The sequence below is a fragment of the Poecile atricapillus genome, chromosome 2 (assembly GCF_030490865.1).
Source record: "Poecile atricapillus isolate bPoeAtr1 chromosome 2, bPoeAtr1.hap1, whole genome shotgun sequence".
Classification (NCBI taxonomy): Eukaryota; Metazoa; Chordata; class Aves; order Passeriformes; family Paridae; genus Poecile; species Poecile atricapillus.
In genome coordinates this window covers 64,434,042-64,452,242 of record NC_081250.1, presented here as the reverse complement: position 1 = coordinate 64,452,242, position 18,201 = coordinate 64,434,042, and positions in this window count along the sequence as shown.

The following is an 18,201-nucleotide window of genomic DNA, read 5'->3' as shown; positions in this document are numbered from 1 at the left end:
ACCTTTCTCCCTGAAGGACCTTCGTGGCCTGAGAAAAGATTACACTCGACGACCTGATGAATCTATAATTAGTTGGTTAGTCCGTCTGTGGGATGCTGCAGGTGAGGCTACAGTTCTGGATGGCACTGAAGCGAGGCATCTGGGATCCCTGTCACACGATCCGGTTATCGATCAAGAAGTGATGAGGGGGGCTGACCCTTATAGTCTCTGGGAACGGGTCCTGAGAAGTGTGGCACAAAGATATCTGTGTGCAGATGATCTCTATATACAGCAAACTCGTTGGAAAACCATAGAACAAGGGATTCAGCGCTTGAGAGAAATGGCAATAGTAGAGATTGTCTTCGTGGGTAACTTAGGTACTAGAAATCCAGACTTGGTGCCATGTACATCTGTGATGTGGCGAAAACTTGTTCGACTTGGGCCACAAGAATACGCTTCTGCTTTAGCAACAATGAAGCGGGATGACCGAGAGGAGACTGTGCTGGATATGGCAAAGAAGCTTCGAGCATATGCAGATACCGTGCATGGCCCCATACAGACAAAAATTGCAGCTATGGAAACACGTATACAAAACTTTCAAGACAAAATGGAGGAGAATTTCAAGAAACTCAGGGAGGACCTTGTTCCAGTCTCGGCAGTACAGACCAAGAGCCCTGGTACTCAACGCAGAAGTTCCCCAGATAGAGAGAAAAGGCTACGAGCTGAGCTGTGGTTTTTCCTACGTGACTGTGGAGAAAACATGAAAAGATGGGATGGAAAATCTACTGGTGCTCTGGCACAGCGGGTGCGTGAATTGGAAGACAGCAAGACTCAGGGGGGATACTCCACCAAAAAGAAAGCCGCTCCAGTAGCCTGTAGTCAAACTGACAAGTATGATGATGACATGTCTGATTCTCTTGAAGGAACCTCCAAGACATATACCCAAGGAAAGAAGGATAACCAGGCTTAGGGGGGCCCTGCCTCTAGCCAGGTAGAGGCTAGGGAAAACCGTGTCTTTTGGACTGTGTGGATTCGTTGGCCTGGCACATCAGAACCACAACGATATGAGGCCTTGGTTGACACTGGTGCACAGTGCACCCTAATCCCATCAAGATATGTAGGGGCAGAATCTGTTTCTATTGCTGGTGTGACAGGCGGATCACAGGACTTGACTTTAGTGGAAGCTGATGTGAGCCTGACTGGAAATGAGTGGAAGAAGCACCCCATTGTGACTGGCCCAGAGGCCCCATGCATTTTAGGCATAGACTTCCTCCGAAGTGGGTATTTTAAGGACCCAAAGGGACTTAGGTGGGCATTTGGGATAGCAGCTGTAGAGACAGAGGGCATCAAGCAATTGAACACTTTGCCTGGACTGTCAGAGAACCCATCTGCAGTAGGACTCCTGAAGGTGGAAGAACAGCGAGTGCCAATGGCCACCTCGACGGTGCACCGCCGACAATATAGAACAACTCGAGATGCTGTGATCCCCATCCACAAGATGATCCGAGAACTGGAGAGCCAAGGGGTGGTCAGCAAAACCCACTCACCCTTCAACAGCCCCATCTGGCCTGTGCGTAAATCTGAAGGAGAATGGAGATTGACTGTGGACTATCGTGCATTGAATGAAGTAACTCCACCGCTGAGCGCTGCCGTGCCGGACATGCTGGAGCTCCAGTACGAGCTGGAGTCCAAAGCAGCGAAGTGGTACGCCACTATTGACATTGCCAATGCATTTTTCTCCATTCCCCTGGCAGCAGAATGCAGGCCTCAGTTTGCCTTCACGTGGAGGGGAGTGCAGTACACCTGGAATCGACTGCCCCAGGGGTGGAAGCACAGCCCCACCATCTGCCATGGACTGATCCAGGCTGCCCTGGAAAAGGGTGATGCTCCAGAACATCTGCAGTACATTGATGACATCATTGTTTGGGGAAAGACGGCTGAAGAGGTCTTTGAGAAAGGAGAGAAAATCATCCAGGTTCTCCTGAAAGCCGGTTTTGCCATCAAGAAGAGCAAGGTTAAGGGACCAGCTCGTGAAATTCAGTTCTTGGGGGTAAAGTGGCAAGATGGACGGCGTCAGATTCCTACTGATGTCATCAACAAGATTACAGCAATGTCTCCACCAGCCAACAAGAAGGAAACACAAGCTTTCCTAGGTGCCATAGGTTTTTGGAGGATGCACATTCCTGAGTACAGCCAGATCGTGAGCCCTCTTTACCTGGTCACCCGCAAAAAGAACACTTTCCAGTGGGGCCCTGAACAACAACAAGCCTTTGCTCAGATCAAACAGGAGATTGCTCATGCTGTAGCCCTTGGCCCAGTCAGAACAGGACCAGATGTGAAGAACGTGCTTTACTCTGCAGCCGGGAGCCATGGTCTGTCCTGGAGCCTTTGGCAGAAAGTGCCTGGGGAGACTCGAGGCCGACCACTGGGATTCTGGAGCCGAAGCTACAGAGGGTCCGAAGCCAACTACACTCCCACAGAGAAGGAAATCTTAGCTGCCTATGAAGGAGTCCAAGCCGCCTCAGAAGTGATTGGCACAGAAGCACAACTCCTCCTGGCACCCCGACTGCCAGTGCTGGGGTGGATGTTTAAAGGAAAAGTTCCTGCTACTCACCACGCCACCGACGCTACATGGAGCAAGTGGATCACTCTCATCACACAGCGCGCCCGTATTGGAAACCCAAATCGCCCTGGGATTTTGGAGATAATTACAAACTGGCCGGAAGGTGAAAACTTTGGTCTCACTGATGAAGAGGAGCAGGAACAAGTGACACGGGCTGAAGAAGCTCCACCATACAACCAACTGCCAGCAGAAGAAACACGCTACGCTCTGTTCACTGATGGTTCCTGTCGCATTGTAGGGATGAACCGGAAGTGGAAAGCAGCCGTATGGAGCCCCACACGACAGGTCGCAGAGGCCACTGAAGGAGAAGGTGGATCAAGCCAACTTGCTGAACTCAAAGCTGTTCAACTGGCCCTGGACATTGCTGAAAGAGAGAAGTGGCCAAAACTCTATCTCTACACTGATTCATGGATGGTAGCCAATGCTCTGTGGGGATGGCTGGAAAAGTGGAAAAGGGCCAACTGGCAACGCAGAGGAAAGCCAATCTGGGCTGCTGATGAGTGGAAAGACATCGCCACCAGAGTAGAGAAACTGTCTGTGAGGGTCCGTCATGTAGATGCCCATGTTCCCAAGAGTAGAGCTAATGAAGAGCACCGAAACAATGAGCAGGTAGATCAGGCTGCAAAGATAGAGGTGTCAAAGATAGACTTAGATTGGCAACACAAGGGAGAGTTGTTCCTAGCTCGATGGGCCCATGACGCCTCAGGTCATCAGGGTAGAGATGCCACCTATAAGTGGGCACGAGACCGAGGGGTGGATCTAACCATGGACAGTATTTCCCAAGTTATCCATGACTGTGAGACGTGTGCCACGATCAAGCAGGCCAAGCGGTTGAAGCCCCTCTGGTACGGTGGGCGGTGGTCCAGGTACAAGTATGGGGAGGCCTGGCAGATTGACTACATCACACTGCCCCAAACCCGCCAAGGCAAGCGCTACGTGCTCACAATGGTAGAAGCCACCACAGGATGGTTGGAAACCTACCCTGTGCCTCATGCCACTGCCCGGAACACCATCCTGGGACTTGAAAAGCAGGTCCTTTGGAGGCACGGCACCCCTGAGAGGATTGAGTCAGACAATGGGACTCATTTCAAGAATAACCTTATAAACACCTGGGCTAGGGAACATGGCATTGAGTGGGTGTACCATATCCCCTACCATGCACCGGCTGCAGGGAAAGTGGAGAGGTACAATGGACTGTTAAAGACTACCTTGAAAGCGTTGGGTGGGGGATCTTTCAAAAATTGGGAGCAGCATCTAGCAAAGGCCACCTGGATAGTTAACACCCGAGGTTCCACCAACCGAGCAGGACCAGCCCAATCTGAGACCCTACATATAGTAGACGGAGACAAAGTCCCAGCAGTACACCTCAGAGGTTTGTTAGGAAAGACAGTTTGGATCAATTCTACTTCAAGTGCAGACAAACCCATTCGTGGGGTTGTTTTTGCTCAGGGACCGGGTTGCACATGGTGGATAATGAGGAAAGATGGAACAACACAATGTGTACCTCAGGGAGATCTGATGGTTGGGTGAAGATCATGAATTAATTCCCTTGTCTGTATATAATGTATGTGTTGTAGAGTTAAAATATATATATATTAATTTTGATAATAAGTTGACGATATGGGGATAAGGGGTGGAATGTCCTGGGGTGACTTTATGATACTGGTATCCCCAATCGTCTGGTTTATGTTATATATTAAGTTCTGCACCTTTAAGAATGACTCTGAGAGCAAGAGAGGGGGGTAGAAGAAGCCGCAGTTTGTGTTAAAGAAAACATCACTCCCACACATCTCCCTCCTGGACTGTGTTGTCTGCAGCACGGACAGACAGCGGGACAGAGCTTCTCCCTGGTTTTTAGTTAGTTTTAGCTAGCTGAGGCAGAGTTCCCCGGACTTTTGTTTTTTTTCCTTTTTTTCTGGATCTGTGCAAGCCTGCTCTGGACTGAACACCCAGCCAAACCCCGGGAGCTCACAAGCCTGTGGCCCACCGGGGCCTGGGCCTCGGCACTTTCCAGCGCCGGAGGGACTGATAAGAACCTGAGCGAGCCGAGCTTCACCACATGAAAAGGACTTTTCTTCCTAGATTTGCCACCCCATCGAACAGCAAGAGGTTTTATTACTATTATTTAATATTACTCAATTTCTGTTAAATAAACAGCTTTTTCCACTTCTCTCCAAAGAATTTTTTTTTTTTTACTTTTTTTTTTTCCCTTTTCCTCTCTTTTCCCGGACCAGAAAGTGAAGAGGGGCATTTCCCTGGGGAAATCCCCATTTGGAGTTTTCCTCCCTAATTTGCCCTAAACTAGGACAGCTACATAGCCAACATGAGAAGAGTTTAATATGGGATGTTCACCATTCCTTTCAGTCTTATGTCAATATTTGGATAACTTTCTCCACGGCTCAATCACAACTTCTGAGCTTGACACAGAATTTATTGAATGAGTTTCTTTGGCTCCAATTAAACAAAAGATAGAGCAGAGAGTCCTAATGTTCTCCATGGCTGTAAAATTTATAGACATATGAATTTATGAGAATGGAATTTGCTTTTAGGATCCCAGTGTCTGGCTGGTTGCCGGATGTGAGCGAAGGACTAATCTACCTGCAGGGATATGTGCTGGACACTGAGCCATGCCTGCCCTTCAGGCATTCAGTGTCACCAGTAACTGAGGATTTTGATTGGACCCAACTGAGTATTTTGAACACATTTTGTAGGGGAGAGTCTCTATCCTAAACTCCAAGCCTGAAACATGACATGATTTATGTGCCTGACTCACTGCAAGAAGTGAAATGGACAGGAGGGAATGGTTATCACATTGATCACAAACCATAAAGTCAGGTATATATCAGGTCCAAGGGGAAACTCATTGCTACTGAACTAAAATTCTGTAAAACTGAGAGAGTGTTTGAAGTTTCAGGGCCCAGAAGGTTCAGAACAAGTATAGGTGAAAAAATACTGCATTGTTTTGCAGGCCTGGGCACTGTGCCCTCTTACTGAGTTTAAGAACATAGGTTATATGGTTGTGGAAGCATGAGGGAAGATCTATAATCAAAAAAGATACTGATAACTGCTGGATGGGGTCTCCTCCTTCCTCTGGAAAGTAGCATCTCCCAGGCTTGACAGGAACCCTGGTCAAGTTCCCCAGGTAGCAACACCAAGCTCTGGTGTTGCTTTCACAGCTCTCTGAATGGGGACAGTCCTGCAAGGAAGGGACTGCCAGTGGCAGGCAGAGCCCTGGAATGCCTGTGTCCCTGTGCTTGGAAGAAAGAAGACATCATCAGTCAGGAGTGTAGCCAGAGGATGGGAAGAAGGGTAAGGCTGCTTGGGTCAAGAGCCTGTGGATCAGAAATGCTGGACGTTTCTGATCAGAGGAAATAAAGCCCTCACATGTTCAGGACTTTATGACCTGTCTCCTCTCTGCAAGCAAGTTCACACCAGGGACAGATGTGTGTATTTATCTATAGGTCTCTGCCTCTGCTGTCTCCCTCTAAGGAGAAAGAAAGCCAGTAAAGCTACCAGGTTAGCAGGTGCTTTGGCATCCCCACCAGCAGTAAACATACAGCTGGGATACAGCTATCAAGTCTTCATCAGGACCATGGGACTCCCACTAGTGGGATTCTCTTTCCCCCTCCCTCCCCTCTCCTCTTAAAACTTGCCAGTTTTAATTTCATTTTAGCTGTAAGAGTGTCTTTGCTCCTGACATTTCCTCATGTCTGCCCTAACTAAACCAATGTTTATGACATTAAATATATTCACTGTGCACTGGTATTAAGCAATTGCTTTTAGAAGATAATCTTCCCCTTTCTGTTATTATGCCTTTATTTCCACTGCTATTTTTCTTGGTGAGTTATATGTGGAAGAAATTACTGCTATTTTGTCTTGAGGTTTCCCTGAGGAATCTTGTCAAAATGAACAGTCCTTTTACGAAGCCTTCCTATACAGATTGAGCAGAAATAAAATAAAATAATTAAATGGCTCCTGAAAGAATCCAGTGCCTAAAACCCTGGGGAAAAAAATGGTTCTGTCTACACCATTGTGAAAGCCTTTACTGAAGCTCAGTGTTTATGTTCTGCAGAGGGTCTTACGGCATCATCCTCACCACCAGCAGCTCTGAGTTCTTTCCAGGCGTGCAGTTGAGTGACGCGACTAAAAACTGTCACCTGTTTGTTCTCACAGCCTCTCCCCACTGGGAGAAGCCCATGTGGTTGAGAGCCTTGTTTTGGAAGTATATTACTTCTGTTTGAGTCATAATTTTATTCTTGTTTTTAGTACACTTGTTATCATCTGTATCCGTTCAAGAAGTTTAGTGGCACTCAGGGAATGAGTGTGTCTCCTGGCTGCCTGTGCTCCTGAGTGCTTTGTTCTTCAGTAAGAGATTGAGAAAAAAGTGAGACTTAGGAAAGTTTTTCTCAAGTTAGAAATAAGAGGCTGACTTTCACACCAGTGATACACTTAATTTGTGCCTACAAATCAGCATGATGAATAATGGCTTGGCTTGTTTTGCTGTGCAAAAATATCCTGCATCCATGAAAAGTTATGGTTGCCACAGTCCCAAGCATGGTTGTGGCATGAAAACCCTGAAGTCCCTTTGTCTTTTTTTTATAAAGCCTGTGAGGTTTCCTCAACTCTGGAATTTTCTCTTCTAGTTGGATCAAACAGTCCAAAGCTGTTTAGTTTTCTGGCTCATCTGTTCCCCCCGCTACTTCTCAGAGAGTGAGAATTAATGGGCTCAGTCCTGCAAGACACTGATCTTTCTGGCACCAGTTCAACAAACCACTTATGCAAGGGTTTAAATTTTAACTGCCCAGAAGCTGCTGAGGTTAATGGTACTGTACCAGGGACTGTGGTGGGATCATCTTCCCTGACCCTGTGGCCTGACCTGCCAACATCCCTCTGGCTCCCACGCTGCCATAACTTGGGGGTGACCTCAGCACGTTTGTTTATCCTGGAATTAAATGGGTATGTGGGGACTTTACTGGATCTGCCTTGCACTGCCCAGCCCTTAAGTTCAGATATCCACAGAGCACTCACAAGGGGACGGCAGATGGGGTGGGATCGGCACCACGAGGTTGTCCAGTGGCAGCCAGCTACCCTGGCCATGAACCCCTCCAGGCACCCAGGCCATCAGCCTCTGGGGAGAGCACCCTCCTTCTCACGGTCCCACTACATTTTGTGAGGGTTTTTTGCATTCCAGAGGGTTTCATGGTGAGAGGAGGTGGTGTTGGGACTCAGGTTTGGGTGCCCAGGTTTATGGGGACCTGGATCTCAGTGGTTTCCCACAGTGCCAGGGTGTAATAGTGAAAGGAGAGGCCATGTCAAGCAATACCTGTGCATGAATAGGGGCTCTCAGGAGTTCTTTGTTCCTTATAGAAACAGCAACAACAAAATTCATCTCAGGCATGATCACTCACAAAACTTATGAACCTTCGGAGGCAGCCAAAATTGACCCATCCTTTTTTCTTGAGAGGGGCAGGGGAAACAATCTCCACTGGTCCCAATTACTCTGTTCACTAGAAAAAATATTTCTGTGTAATGACCTCAGTAGGGAGTGATCAGCTCCTTTTGTGTATTAAATTAAACCTCTGGGGGGACATTAGACCCTGTAATTCGTATTTCTCAGATGCAATTTAAGTCTTTCATCAAAAAACCTCATAATAACTGAGCACTGCGATACCCCGTAGATTCATTTTCATGTGGAGGATGAAAATAGCCAACAACATGTTAACAAATTCCATGGGGAGACCAATTGTAATGATATAAATAATCTAACGTGGGCACAAATTTGAAAATATGCTTCTTTATGGATTGCTGAGAACAAAAAGGCTGGTTTTAAACGTTTTCTTTATATCAAGATAGAGGTGGGGAAAACCTCCCTAGCCTGCTCATTAAGGATGGAGTACATGAGCAGTTTCCAAAGGTCAGAGCCCCAGAATGATGCATCTCTATATCTCAGAAACTCAGAAAAAATTCCATGTGCCAGGAAGACTGCTTGCGTAAGTTGTCATCATTTCTGTTGCATTAAACTGACTGAGGAAAGGACAGGTTTGCATGAGTAACAGCTTTCACTTAGGGATAACTGCAGAGAAGAACATTGCTTCCTGTACAAAGGACTGATCCCAGATCAAACATCACATTTTGAGGAGCACGTGTGTAATTTCCAAGGTTTGGGGTCTTTTCCAGGAACTGCCTGTGAGTGCAGGACAGCCCCAAGCCTCAAAATGCTTCCTCCACCTGCATCCTGTGAGAGCACTGCTATGATAGAAAACATCAGCACAAACAGGACTGAGACACAATTTAGCCCCTGGAGCGGGCAGGCATTTTCTGATGGGAAAAGCCGCATTCCTCCCCTTCCAGCTGGACACTTTATCTAACACCATTGCTTATGACAGCACACTGATGGATGCACGTCTCTGTTCACCTCCTGAGGAGAAGCAGAGCCTTTGGTAGGACTCTCAGCCACACTGAGAGCTCAGGGTGAGGGGGGTTTCTGTGCAGCAAATGCAAAGCTACAGGACGATAGCCCAGGTCAAGGAGCGGGAGGATGTGGCTGGGTGTAAAAAAGGAGCGGCTGGGAGAAGGAAATACAACAAATTATTTATCAAATAAACAGATACATTTGCAGTTCAAGTGCCACTGAAACATCTAGAAGTCTCAGAGAAGAATAAGGGTTTCATCAGCATATTAGGAGCTTTGCTTTAATGAATTTTAATTATGATTTTAAGCATAAAACCTGCTTTAGCAGTGTTCAGCATCTGTTGTTTAAACATTTTCCACTGGAACTCTTGGTTTTTTGCATATCCTTGAATATTTACTGCTATTAAAATAACATATGAAAAGATGCTTATCAGCCCCATCAAAAACATATTTTCTGGCATACAAATGCTTTAATCTATTTTTGTATTTAATCATCTATAAATAAGCAAACTAAGATATAGTCAAATAGTACACATGCAAGCCATGTGTACATCAGGTACCAATTTTCAGCATGAACTCAATTTGTCAAAAAAAAAAAAAAAAAAAAAAAGCAGAATAAGCTTCCTAAAGCCCTGGTTAGTTCATTGGGCTGAAGCAGAATAGAGTTGCAGTGGTCTATGAGAAGCAGAACAGGAGGTCAGGCCTATTTATGTCTTTTTCCTGATAGATATGTGAAGGATAGAGTTTGCAAGGAGATGTGGCTGGTGAATGATGCCTCTACACTGGAAAAGTCACCTGGGGTAGACACAGCTGTAGAGCGTGTGCTCAGCCTACAGGTACAGGTTATCCTGCTGAGAAAAGGCAAAAACCCCCCAAACTTGTGCTCTTTTCCAGAGACTGGGGAGACCTAACACACGAGACCTAACACACGCTGCCACAGCTCAAGTTATGTGGTTAACCCTTTGAAGACAGACCATGATTTATCATCACTCAGTCCTAAAATTTCATGTCTCACAAAGTAGTCAATTAAATTATTTATTTTACCAGATCTTGTCAAATCACTTTATCCCTGGAAAGCTGTCTGGAAAACCACAGAGGAGCTGTAACAAGGATGTCCACAGGCATGGGAGAAGCCAGCTCCCATTCACTCAGGCCAGGCCACCTGAAGCCACAGAGAAAGACTGATAACAAGTTGTTATTTTTGTCATTGTAGGGGCTATTAGCCATTTCCTTCTGCTCTCTTCTTCTCTCTGTGGATACTTCAATGTTGACTTTATATGGCTTAGTTTATACAAAGACCAACAGCCTGTTCTTGCTGTAATTCCCATCACCATCCTGCTCTGGGAGAGCACTAAGGAGCAAGACCAAAGACCAAGAAAGAGGTGAACAGACAGAGAAAAAGGCCAATGTGTTATACAGGAACTCTTTTGTAAGCAAGAATATTAAAAGGATGAAAATCGATTCATAATGAATTCAGGAGGCTCTCTCAACATATTTTAACTGCCTGGTATTATCTCATTGAAGAGACACTCCAGGCTCACTAATACACATTGTTACACAAGCAAAGCACTCCAGCATTGATTTTTCTCTTACTGAGGATTATGAATCGATGTGATTTAAGCAACTCTACTCCTGAGAGTAATGACCATCCTCTGAAAATTTACCCAAGAGCAGGAACTTTCTGGACAGAGGAAGTTTTGTATCAGTGATTTTAATTATATTTGAAGACATGGATTGTTCATTAGTACTTAACCTCTAATTATGTTTTTAAGAGGTGTCTCTATTGGAAAACAGTTATTTTGTGAAAATGTGTGGAGAAACTTAAACACAAAAGCTTTTTTTTTTTTTTTTTTTTTTTTTTTACTCCGGAACACTTTCTCTCGAATGAGCAGGTTTGTTTTTACCAGCAGGCAAGAGGGCCCCTCCCCTACACCATCAGTCGTGTCCTGAAGGCTTGTGAACGCGATATGGGAGTTGTGGTTATGAGTTGCGAGTGTTTAAGCTAAAATGCAAGAAGGCACTGAAAGGATGTAATTGCACAGTGGTAGCTGTGGGGTGCAAGAGCTGCTGCAGGCTCCCCTCCACCTGCTTCCACATCCCATGGTTTTCCTATCAGCAGGACTGAGCTGAAGTTGCTTCAAGGCATCCAGCACCTGCCTGTTGTGCAATACTTCTTGCTTAGGCAAGAGGGAGGAACAAACCCTCCCTGCACAGATTCCCCAGAGCAAAAACACGAAACCGTAGCTATGGAGCGAGCGTTTAGTGCTGGAATCGTGAACGAATTTGCTTGGCCTTGCACTTCCCACTGCGGCAATCGGCAGCTGTTTGCTGTCTGCGCTGGCTGCCAAACACAGCGCCCTCTTGGAGAGCAAAGAGCCAGGCAGGGCCCTCCTGCTGCTGGCAGAGTTTGTAGTTCTCTCTCCAGGATCCCACCACTTGCCCCAAGCTGCGAAAACCGCGAGTTTCTTTTCTATTTATCGTTTATCTCCTCTTTCCACTAAACCCCCCTGCCCCCAGTCTCTGAGCTGTCCAGATGTGCTGATATCATGCAGGGCCTTGCATAACTTGCCTCTTGGGGAAGAAAAAAAAATAAAAAATGCTGCAGTAGCAGTTCCTATGGAAATTTATTATTTTAATAAGATCCTCTGAAGCACTCCAAACTAAGCTAACAGCTGTTCAGAGACCAGTTGTTTCCCCTGAATTCACTGAATTTCTGGGTGAGCATGGACTTAACAGGATATAAATTTGAACGCTTCTAAAAGCAAAGCTCAGAAAACATTCAAACCAGAAACAATATCTTGATGAAGCTGAAAACTGAATTTAGCATTCAAGTCCCTGCTTTCTTTCCCCTCTGGACAGGAGAGAAAAGGTTTATTGCTCTGCTACTAATGGCACCAAATAGCTTTAGACGTAATACAAGGAAATCTCTTGTGTTAGATTTAGGGCTAAATTGCAGGGGTACACCAGAGTTTGCATTAAGAAACCACACACACATATTCTCTTCTGTGCTTCCTGTACAGCCTCTTCAGGCTTCACTGTGCTACTCCTGACTTACAGCAGCACAGGAGAATGGGAAACCAGCCCCCGTATGGCAGGAATGACTGGGGCTGACAGGATGGCAGGAATCCATAAAACCTGGAATGTTCAGGAGGGAGGTATGTAAGGATTCTCCACAACAGGAACTAAGGATCATAAAGCAGAATGAAAATGAACTAAAGGATGTATTTTCTTCACACCAAATACAAGTGAGCCACAGCAACTGGCTGTGAGATGCTGTGAACAATAAAACTCATCTGTTTTCTGAAAACTGGGTAACTCAGTGGAATAGGAACCCATAGAGAGCTACTATATTCAAAAGCACCACCTCAGGAAATCTTCTGTGACTCATGGGGGTGTCTCATGCTATTTCCTTCTCTATTCTCCTACCCCTTCCTAGAAATCTGCCTTGGACGGATGTTGGTGGCTTTTGGTCTGACACAGCACAGGTGTCCATGCATGTGGAAAGGGATTGTGGCAGCATGATATCCTTCCCATAACAAGGCATGCAGAATGCACAAGGGATTTGAATGGATGCACAAGGAATTTGAAGGGGATGCAATGTAGCACCTGGGCACTGGATGACAGTGATACAACTCCTAGGAGAAGGAATTGACCCAAAATCTTACATAGTTTTTTGGTTTTCCAACCACTGGTTGACACAAATTCTCCAGGATCCCACTGAAGACCCCTGTGGCAGCTCAGCCATTCTTCACTTCAAGACTTCAAGTTTTGACTTTAAAGACTTGCCAAAATTTCAGTGGTTTGGATTTGTTGCTTTTTTTTAAAATACAAACAGTGCTCAGGGTTATATTTACCATGCTTACTTTAACAGTGTTTGGCACAGAGGCTGTAGAAGTTTCTGGTTTTTCCCCTACACAGGTGCTCCTTAATAGTCAGACTATTTATGCTACTGCCTGGAAAAAGCAAAAAGCATCCTGTCTTAGGACCTTTTTGTGAAGATTTTTCTATGTTATACTTTGTTTTGTTTTTCATTTAAACATGTCACTGGACATCATGACAGGTGTGAAAAGGCTGCTTCCTTTATCTTTTACATTCAGATGGAACTTATTTCCCTATGTATCACACATGATTGAGCCCAAAACCTTGGTCTTACAGCAGGCCTGCAGTATAATGCCTACAGCTCTATTGCACAGGTGTGCAAAAGAGTGTGAGAACTAGTTACTTCCTTTGCTCACATGGAAAGTGAGTGTAAACTGTTCAGAAACTGTGACCCTGGCAGAGTTTTATTTGTAGAAGGAAAGTAAACAAATTGCTGGGCTGTGTGGGGAAATATCCATGCCTTTTCAAGTCTGTCAGTGGTGTCCTTGTGCAGGGTGTGGGATGAGCTACTGAAATAACTCTGCTCCTCTCTGATCCCTTGGGTGAATGTCCCTGTGTTGGGTTGGACTGGGCACTGCCATCCTCCTCCTCTTCCTCCTCCTCCTCCTCTGCATTCGGCTCTTGCAGCATCAGACACTGACAGCAGCTGCTGTCCTCAGCTTTCAACTTCCTTTCTGTCCATTCCTTGTCTAACAAACTCTCCCTGGAAGAGAAGGGGAGAAAGCTGAGAGTCCCCAAAATGCTGCCTTTTCTTGTCCAGAGCCAAGGAAATACCTGTTTATTTTTCCACCTAGTATCAGCCTACCATGATCTCACTCAGTTTTGTACAAGGTGATCCTGAGTGATGAGGGAAAAGGACTTTTCTAATTCAAACATGCTTAAGACATCCTTCTTGAGAGAAAATCTTGAGTATATACATAATTTTAAAGGCAATGTTAATTCCCAAGGACCTCAGATACCTGTATGCCTTGCAGATCACCGTAAAATTTTCTGAGCAGTCCCAGCATTTCCTCTACACCCAAGTTTGAAGATGAACAGCAGAGGGAAGTATATTGACCTGTCTGCCTAAAGACCTAAGCCCAGAAGAATAACTATGGACTAATTATTCCTCTCCTGCACCAGTGTGAAATGCTTTTAAAGAGCCGCTTGTGATCCTCTTACTTCAGCCGCGGATGGCAGAGGAAGCCAAGGAGACGGCAGGACATGGCTGGAGACAGAGAGTCTTATCCATCTTAGGGGAAAACACAGCATGCACCCATCCTCTGGCTAAAGCTGACTGAACCTCCCTAAGGAGGTGCCATTAGCTGGGTTACTTCTTTCAGAGCCTCAAAATAATGTGAGCTGAATCTGGGCCTGTAAAAGACAGTCTCACACAGCTTTTAGTGACCGTGTGTGCAGTGGCTTTAGGAGGTTCTGCACCTCCCCCACATTCCAGGTCCTTAAAATATTTCACTTCAGTTATGTGACCAGCTCTGCAGCCCTCTTCTCCCTGAGCTCTCTTCAGCTTCTTTCTTTTCCTCCCTTTCCCATCCACACCACAGCTATATCTGGCCTCACTTACCTCACTTACCAGCTGTAATTTTCTTTTCTTTTCCACAGGCTTATTTTCTTCCTCTTTTAGAACTGCATAACCCTTTGGGCTTGCCAGTTGCAATGAGGAAACAAGAGGTTAAAATTAAAAAATTAAAATTAAAAATTAAAAATTAAAAAATTAAAAGAAGTCAGAGATATTCCTTTTTATTTATCATAAAAGCCAGACTTTGGGTTTAGCCTTGAAAAACTTTTGAATTGGAAATCTAACACCCTTGTCCAGCAGAACTCTTCAATAAGCACAGCCACAGGTACAGTCCTGTGGGAGGAAGGAGCCAGAGCTGCCACCTAATTACCCAGCTCACTAGGAAAGCTGCAACAAGCTCCTAAAACATGTCCAAGTAGAAAAACAACAAAAGGAAGTCTGGTGGGGCTGGGAGTTGACAGAGGCAGGGAAGGAATAGGTTATTTCAGGAGGATTAAAAGGTCAAAGGACTCAGTGTGGAGAAGCCAGACCAAATCCACCCAAAGCTGTTAGTATGGGATCATCTGAAAAACAAATCCAGGGGCTAATCCCTCAGCCTGCTCAGGAGAGCAGTGCATGTCAAAGATGTACCCCCTCCTCCAGCCAGGCATGTCCTGCTTCTGGCTGAACTCGTGAGATGACCCTTCTTGTATGCCCACCCATCTGTGACACCACCTCATCCTTTGTCCCAGGTTTGCTCGCTCCTTACATGCAAGCCAAGGGAAACCTGTAGGGACAAGTAGGAAGCCCAAGGGTGAATTCTTTGCCCCTATACTAAATACAGGCACTGTCATTCCACTTAAAAAGATGGTGTATCAGGGAAGAAAATAGCAAGCCTTCCATGGCAGCTCCTGTTTTCCCAATTAAGAATTTGTTCTGCTTCCTAGCTGCATAGTGTATTTTGAAGAGTTGTGTGACCTCCCCAAGGCTGTGAACCTCCCTGGTGGATGTCCCTCTCCTCAAAGATGTAAACAAAAGTACCAAGAACTTTTCACTCCACACCTAACAAATTCAGTGGAGCTTTTCAATTCCAATCTTTAATACTGCCCTCACACAAGATTGCCTTTAATAATGTCCTCACAGTCAAGGATAGGAGACAGTTCTATATCCTCCATGGCATCTATTGCTCCACAGTTGTCTTTAATAGCTGTTCCTGCCAAACACAGCACACTTTTCACACTGCTCAGGTTAGAAAATAGGGTGCAGAGCAGAAAAGAAATGGGCATCTGCTTCTGCTGATGATCCATGAGCCTGCCCGCTTAATTTTTCTCTTCTAACACTTCAGTCTGAAGGGTATAAACTTGGTTACATTCCCTCATAGTCACAAATTCTCTAGAGGACAGGGCTTTTCAGCATCCTCAAAGCAAAACAGCTCGTGGTTTTCTTTGGGATGCAGCTTTGAGACGACGTGTCTGGGTCAGGTCAGGGTGAAGCCTGTGTATGACGTCCGGATGTCCTGCAGAGGTGCCTATCGCTGTGAAGGGATCCATCTCTAGCTGAGACTCCCTCTCTAAGAGAGAGGGGCTTGTTTTGCTGCCTCTGCCCATCCGGGCGGGCACTGATGTGCGGTGCGGGTGGCGGCATCGTCCCGCTGAGCAGAGCCCGGCCCGAGGCTGCTGCTCCCGGCTCCCGGCGCCAGGCGGCAGATCCAGGCACCACCTTCGGGCACTGCGGTGAGGCTGGAGAGGTGAGCGCCGCCAGCTCCGGCTCCTTTCCGCCACAATAACAAAGTAGTAGGACGCCTATCACTAAAGCTAAGAGCCTCAGCATTCCCATTTTCCTGTTCTTTATTTTATCAAAACAAGCTGATTCGTTTGAACAATAAATGCAAGCCTGGAAGCCCTGAAGGGGAGAAAGCTGTGGGCGAAAGTTCTGGGAGGGGAAGTTCATCCCACAGCAAGAAGAATCTCCTGTGGGACAATTTAACTGGGGGTATCTCCATAATCCAGGTAAAATGTACTCAGTTTACCAGCGACTTGTTTTAGGCAATTTTTTGGTGAAAGTCTCAGCCTCGATTTTTGGCTATTAATCAAAAGCAGATTTCAGCAGTTGCTTGTTGTGGTCATCCACAGAATCACAGCTTCTTACTCTTGAATAGCCTCTTCAGGCCAGAACTACTGGGAGAAAATCGGGGGTTTTTTTCTCTTCCAAAGCCACTTCCTTGAGGAACTTAATACCAAGTTGTGGTATCGATTCCGTGCACTGAACCACCTGACCTCCTCTCCCTGCATTCAGATTACCTCCAGAACCTGGTGAACTAGGATCTTTAGAAAACAGATTCACAAGTCTTAACTTTCTACCTACCACCTTCTCATTTTATTCTTTCCAGATTGTTCTTTTTTTTTTTTTGCAACCTCTTTTTCCACTATAAACCTGTTGGTGGCCCCTCCCAAGTAGGAACTTAAAAAATAATCACTAGGTCTACAAAAGCAGAGGTGGTTTTGTTTGTTTTATGCCACAGGGTACGTGTCATGAAGTCTATTGCGTCACTGAAGGTCGTTATTATAATGCAGTACCTCTCCACAATAGGAAGTGGAGATGAGCCCTGGATCTATTTGCACCCCCAAGTTGATATTTTCCTACACTTCATCTCCCTGGCCAGGGAGAAGCTTTCTAAGAAATGTCAATGGCCACTTTTAAAATCCAGAACAGCATCATGTCTAACATTTCTAACATCCTCAGGCATGCAAAACACATCACTAAACCCTTTCAGTGAGGGAACCACACCCCTGACAGCTCTGAATGGACAGAAGAAAAAATCTTTCCTGAAGCTCATTAGACTAAGATATAACTTCCTAAAAAAGGAGAAATGTCCTCTGCTCAATGAAGCTCCTGAGCTTTGGATTTTTTATGACAGGGTCACACTCCACAAGAGGTGAGTGGCCTCAGCAGGGTGACCATATGCATCTCCGAGCTTAGAAACATGGATTTCCTTTCTCGGTATTCCCAAGAATGCAGTACCTCAAGAGATGTTTGAAATCCTCCTGTCACCTGCACTTTGTAATGTACTGACACCCCACATAAGGACATGCATCTGACCCTGATGCTGCAGACACTCCAGCGTGTGCTTAAAGACATTCTCAAAACAGTGGAGCTGGTCATGAAGTCAACACCACTGAGCACAGGTTACCTGTTCAAATGAGCACCACAGCAGGGACCTTGCAATTCCAGCAGCTACATGGATCTTCTGCTGGAACTGTTTCTCTTAGGTCCCTCCATGAATGTGTGTTTCCTCCTTGTGCCCTGTTCTAGGGCTTGCCTCCCTAATTTTTTGTCTTACATGCCACTTTTATGGTTTGTGTTGCTCTGGGACTAACTCAAGTGTTAATGTCACACTGCAGAGAGGATGCAGCACTTTGTAGTTCCTCTACTACTTAGCTGTATTTCTCATGCCGAGGACCAATGTGTTTGCTTCATGACTCTGTGCTGTCAAATAACCTTTGAGAAAACCATGCCCTTGTTGATAAGACCAAAGAAATGAAAAATGGAAAAAAAAAAAAAAAAAAGGGGTTTTGGCAGAGCAGTTTCTATTGCATGCACTAATCAGTGCCTCCTTTTGCTGCAGTGTACTTTGCTACAAGGAAATGCCTGGCAGGTTCGTTATCTCAAGGCAGCAGTTCACCTGCTGTGACTGCTCCTCTGAAGGAGGATGAGGAGCCAGAGCTCCAGTTCCACAGACCCTGAGAACTGGTCTCTTCTGGGAAGGTCTCCCACTGCAGCCTGACACAGGGAAAAGTTCCCTGTTCTCCTGGCT